Here is a 6000-nt window from a genome sequence, read left to right on the forward strand (position 1 = left end):
TATTCCTGGGGAAAATCGCGGTCTTTTCTCATTGAACTAAACGTTGAATTGAGAATACAACACCGTATCACTCTCATGATTATTTCTCCCCTGTTTTCAGGTACTTTACCGATGATAAAAATAGTAATTTAAATGTTATAACTCGCTAACATGTCAAGAGTGTTTAAGGTGTGTCTTAGTAACGTCTTGAGGAAGTTAGAGTTAAGTTTGAAGAGAGTAATATTAGCCCTGCTCGGTTGAAGTGAAGAATAGCATCGTACTGAGAGTAGCTGCCATTTTATGTCGATTGTGAATGAACATGTACGTTGTTAATAAGATATTTTGCTGTGTTAGTTGTATAATGGGTTTTCTGTTTTGTAATGTGTTACTTTTGTGAAATCAAATCAAATGGATAAAGAATATGTACATAAGGATATATGAATGAGTGATGGTACAGCAGCATAGGCAAGATACAGTAGATGATATCGAGTACAGTATATACATATGAGATAAGTATGTAAACCAAGTGGCATAGTTAAAGTGGCTAGTGATACATGTATTACATAGGATGCAGTCGATGATATAGAGTACAGTATCAACGTATGCATATGAGATGAACAATGTAGGGTAAGTAACATTATATAAGGTAGCATTGTTTAAAGTGGCTAGTGATATATTTACATAATTTCCCATCAATTCCCATGATTAAAGTGGCTGGAGTAGAGTCAGTGTCATTGACAGTGTGTTGGCAGTAGCCACTCAATGTTAGTGGTGGCTGTTTAACAGTCTGATGGCCTTGAGATAGAAGCTGCTTTTTCAGTCTCTCGGTCCCAGCTTTGATGCACCTGTACTGACCTCGCCTCTGGATGGCAGCGGGGTGAACAGGCAGTGGCTCGGGTGGTTGATGTCCTTGATGATCTTTATGGCCTTCCTGTAGCATCGGGTGGTGAGGTGTCCTGGAGGGCAGGTAGTTTGCCCCCGGTGATGCGTTGTGCAGACCTCACTACCCTCTGGAGAGCCTTACGGCTGAGGGCGGTGTAGTGCCATACCAGGCGGTGATACAGCCCGCCAGGATGCTCTCGATTGTGCATCTGTAGAAGTTTGTGAGTGCTTTTGTGACAAGCCGACTTCTTCAGCCTCCTGAGGTTGAAGAGGCGCTGCTGCGCCCCTTCCTCACGATGTCTGTGTGAGTGGACCAATTCAGTTTGTCTGTGATGTGTATGCCGAGGAACTTAAAACTTGCTACCCTCTCCACTACTGTTCCATCGATGTGGATGGGGGTGTTCCCTCTGCTGTTTCCTGAAGTCCACAATCATCTCCTTAGTTTTGTTGACGTTGAGTGTGAGGTTATTTTCTGACACCACACTCCGAGGGCCCTCACCTCCTCCCTGTAGGCCGTCTCTGCCGTTGTTGGTAATCAAGCCTACCACTGTTGTGTCGTCCGCAAACTTGATGATTGAGTTGGAGGCGTGCATGGCCACGCAGTCGTGGGTGAACAGGGAGTACAGGAGAGGGCTCAGAACGCACCCTTGTGGGGCCCCAGTGTTGAGGATCAGGGAGGAGATGTTGTTGCCTACCCTCACCACCTGGGGGCGGCCCGTCAGGAAGTCCAGTACCCAGTTGCACAGGGGGTCGAGACCCAGGGTCTCGAGCTTGATGACGAGCTTGAGGGTACTATGGTGTTGAATGCCGAGCTGTAGTCGATGAACAGCATTCTCACATAGGTATTTCTTGTCCAGATGGGTTAGGCAGTGTGTGCAGTGTGGTTGAGATTGCATCGTCTGTGGACCTATTTGGCGGTAAACAAAATTGAGGGGTCAAGGGTGTCAGGTAGGGCGAGGTGATATGGTCCTTGACTAGTCTCTCAAAGCACTTCATGATGACGGATGTGAGTGCTACGGGCGGTAGTCGTTTAGCTCAGTTACCTTTAGCTTTCTTGGGAACTGGAATAAAATGTTGTGGATCCTTATGTTTTTTCCTCATAATCCTGGACTATCGAACCACCATTGTATTCTCACGTTTGCATTGCACAATAAATCTCTGCTCAGAACCCCAACCAAGGAACATCAAAAGTCGCCTATAAATTCCTAGACGACACAAAGATTCCTTGATGTTCCTTCCAGACCCCTCTGTCTACCCAAGACGCCAGAGACCAAATGAGTTAACCACCTAACTGAAGGAACTCAATTTAACCTTGCGCAAAGTACCCTAGATGCAGGTTTGCACCCTAAAAACTAAAACCATTTCTCATAAAAACTAGCTCCCTGAGTATACAGAAAATACCCGAGCTCTAGAGAAGCAAGCTTCAGAAAATTGGAACGGAAATGTCGCCACACCAAACTGGAAGTCTTCCGACTAGCTTCTGAAAGACAGTAATGCCGTAGGATGGCTTTCACCTCAGCAGTAATAAATTCATGAACTTCTTTGAGGAAAAGATGATTATTAGAAAGCAAATTACGGACTCCTCTTTAAATCTGCGTATTCCTTCAAAGCTCAGTTGTCCTGAGTCTGCACAACTCTGCCAGGAGACCTAGGATCAAGAGAGACACTCAAGTGTTTTAGTACTATATTCCTTGACACAATGATGAAAATAATCATGGCCTCTAAACCTTCAAGCTCCATACTGGACCCTATTCCAACTAAACTACTGAAAGAGCTGCTTCCTGTGCTTGGCCCTCCTATGTTGAACATAATAAACGGCTCTCTATCCACCGGATGTGTACCAAACTCACTAAAAGTGGCAGTAATAAAGCCTCTCTTGAAAAAGCCAAAACCTTGACCCAGAAAATATAAAAAACTATCGGCCTATATCGAATCTTCCATTCCTCTCAACATTTTTAGAAAAGGCTGTTGCGCAGCAACTCACTGCCTTCCTGAAGACAAACAATGTATACGGAATGCTTCAGTCTGGTTTTAGACCCCATCATAGCACTGAGACTGCACTTGTGAAGGTGGTAAATGACCTTTTAATGGCATCAGACGGGGCTCTGCATCTGTTCTCGTGCTCCTAGACCTTAGTGCTGCTTTTGATACCATCGATCACCACATTCTTTTGGAGAGATTGGAAACTCAAATTGGTCTATACGGACAAGTTCTGGCCTGGTTTAGATCTTATCTGTCGGAAAGATATCAGTTTGTCTCTCTGAATTGTTTGTCCTCTGACAAATCAACTGTAAATTTCGATGTTCCTCAAGGTTCCGTTTTTAGGACCACTATTGATTTCACTATATATTTACCTCTTGGGGATGTCATTCGAAAACATAATGTTAACTTTCACTGCTATGCGGATGCCACACAGCTGAACATTTCAATGAAACATGGTGAAGCCCCAAAATTGCCCTCGCTAGAAGCATGTGTTTCAGACATAAGGAAGTGGATGGCTGCAAACTTTCTACTTTTAAACTCGGACAAAACAGAGATGCTTGTTCTAGGTCCCAAGAAACAAAGAGATCTTCTGTTGAATCTGACAATTAATCCTAATGGCTGTACAGTCGTCTCAAATAAAACTGTGAAGGCCCTCGGCGTTACTCTGGACCCTGATCTCTCTTTTGAAGAACATATCAAGACTGTTTCAAGGACAGCTTTTTCCATCTACGTAACATTGCAAAAATCAAACTTTCTGTCCAAAAATGATGCAGAAAAATGTATCCATGCTTTTGTCACTTCTAGGTTAGACTACTGCAAAGCTCTACTGCTCTACTTTCCGGCTACCCGGATAAAGCACTAAATAAACTTCAGTTAGTGCTAAATAGGATCCTGACTAGAACCAAAAAAATATAACATATTACTCCAGTGCTAGCCTCCCTACACTGGCTTCCTGTCAAGGCAAGGGCTGATTTCAAGGTTTTACTGCTAACCTACAAAGCATTACATGGGCTTGCTCCTACCTATCTCTCTGATTTGGTCCTGCCATACATACCTACACGTACGCTACGGTCACAAGACGCAGGCCTCCTAATTGTCCCTAGAATTTCTAAGCAAACAGCTGGAGGCAGGGCTTTCTCCTATAGAGCTCCATTTTTATGGAATGGTCTGCCTACCCATGTGAGAGACGCAAACTCGGTCTCAACCTTTAAGTCTTTACTGAAGACTCATCTCTTCAGTGGGTCATATGATGGTGTGTAGTCTGGCCCAGGAGTGTGAAGGTGAACGGAAAGGCTCTGGAGCAACGAACCGCCCTTGCTGTCTCTGCCTGGCCGGCTCCCCTCTTTCCACTGGGATTCTCTGCCTCTAACCCTATTAACAGGGGCTGAGTCACTGGCTTACTAGGGTTCTTTCATACCGTGCCTAGGAGGGGTGCGTCACTTGAGTGGGTTGAGTCACTGATGTGATCTTCCTGTCTGGGTTGGCGCCCCCCCCTGGGGTGTGCCGTGGCGGAGATCTTTGTGGGCTATACTCGGGCCTTGTCTCAGGATGGTAAGTTGGTGGTTGAAGATATCCCTCTAGTGGTGTGGGGGCTGTGCTTTGGCAAAGTGGGTGGGGTTATATCCTTACTGTTTGGCCCTGTCCGGGGGTGTCATCGGATGGGGCCACAGTGTCTCCTGACCCCTCCTGTCTCAGCCTCCAGTATTTATGCTGCAGTAGTTTATGTGTCGGGGGGCAAGGGTCAGTTTGTTATATCTGGAGTACTTCTCCTGTCCTATCCGGTGTCCTGTGTGAATTTAAGTATGCTCTCTCTAATTCTCTCTTTCTCTCTTTCTTTCTCTCTCTCGGAGGACCTGAGCCCTAGGACCATGCTTCAGGACTACCTGGCATGATGACTCCTTGCTGTCCCCAGTCCACCTGGCTGTGCTGCTGCTCCAGTTTCAACTGTTCTGCCTGTGATTATTATTATTTGACCATGCTGGTAATTTATGAACATTTGAACATCTTGGCCATGTTCTGTTATAATCTCCACACGGCACAGCCAGAAGAGGACTGGCCACCCCACATAGCCTGGTTCCTCTCTAGGTTTCTTCCCAGGTTTTGGCCTTTCTAGGGAGTTTTCCTAGCCACCGTGCTTCTACACCTGCATTGCTTGCTGTTTGGGGTTTTAGGCTGGGTTTCTGTACAGCACTTTGAGATATCAGCTGATGTACGAAGGGCTATATAAATACATTTGATTTGATTTTGATTTGACATGATGTGGAATGGGTTCTAGTTCATTTTAACTTGATGGTTGTGGAACTGAGTGTTTGGGGTATGTTGCTAGAATCGGGGTTAATGGTGTCAGTGCTAACTAATATCACGGTTGACAACTTGCATTTAAATTACTCTGCTGGGTGTCTACTAGTCTTCTCTCCTAACTGACTTGGTTTCCTATTAGTGAATGCTTACATGTAAAACCAGCTCTCGTCGCTCATACAGGTGCCCCTACTCTCCTAACCTCCCTCAGTAACTAACGAAGGCACAAAATGATGACATAAATATCACAAGAAAGAATACATTAATGAATCATTTACTTTCTAGAGGCCAAAGGACAGGTAGGTTTAATAATGTAATATGTCCCATCAAAAGTCCTGTTGCTTACATACCATGAATGATTTTATTAAAATATTTGTTCATACAAAATGTATCATTTCCCCTCCTCCCACGTGGATTACAGACAAGAGGCTAGGTGCGTTCTGACTGTCTTAGTGTGCGGATAAACATGACAATCACTCTCATGAAACTTAAATGAAACATCACTCCTTATGTCTTTTCTCAGAACAAACACTCAGCCCCTCTCTGTCTGAGGGACTCTTAAGGTTCCTGTGCGGACTGTCTCGGTTCGTGCCCTCCGGAAGCTGGCTGTGGTGAGTTGGAGACGCGCTATGTTTATGTGTGTATTTGTTTGTGGCCTCTGGCCGCCCGCCGTCCCTCTGTCAGTACATACCGTTGTAGCAGGCCCAGTGTAGTGGCGTGTAGCCCTGGTTGTCTGTGATGACGGGAGGGTCCCACTGACACTGGGCGGTGTGTAGGAGCCACCCCCAGCACCCCAATGTGTCCGGACGCCGCCACCAGGTGGACATGGCTCCCCCTTACCTTCCCGAACCAGGAAGC

The 6000-nt window shown here is 45.6% G+C and overlaps 1 protein-coding gene across 1 annotated transcript in view; it reads right to left on the bottom strand.

Moving 5' to 3' along the window:
- LOC112233179 (autophagy-related protein 2 homolog B) overlaps positions 1–6000 on the bottom strand; it is a 32626-nt gene that overhangs the window by 8139 nt on the left and 18487 nt on the right.

This window comes from Oncorhynchus tshawytscha, linkage group LG11 (assembly GCF_018296145.1).
Source record: "Oncorhynchus tshawytscha isolate Ot180627B linkage group LG11, Otsh_v2.0, whole genome shotgun sequence".
Taxonomy (NCBI): domain Eukaryota; kingdom Metazoa; phylum Chordata; class Actinopteri; order Salmoniformes; family Salmonidae; genus Oncorhynchus; species Oncorhynchus tshawytscha.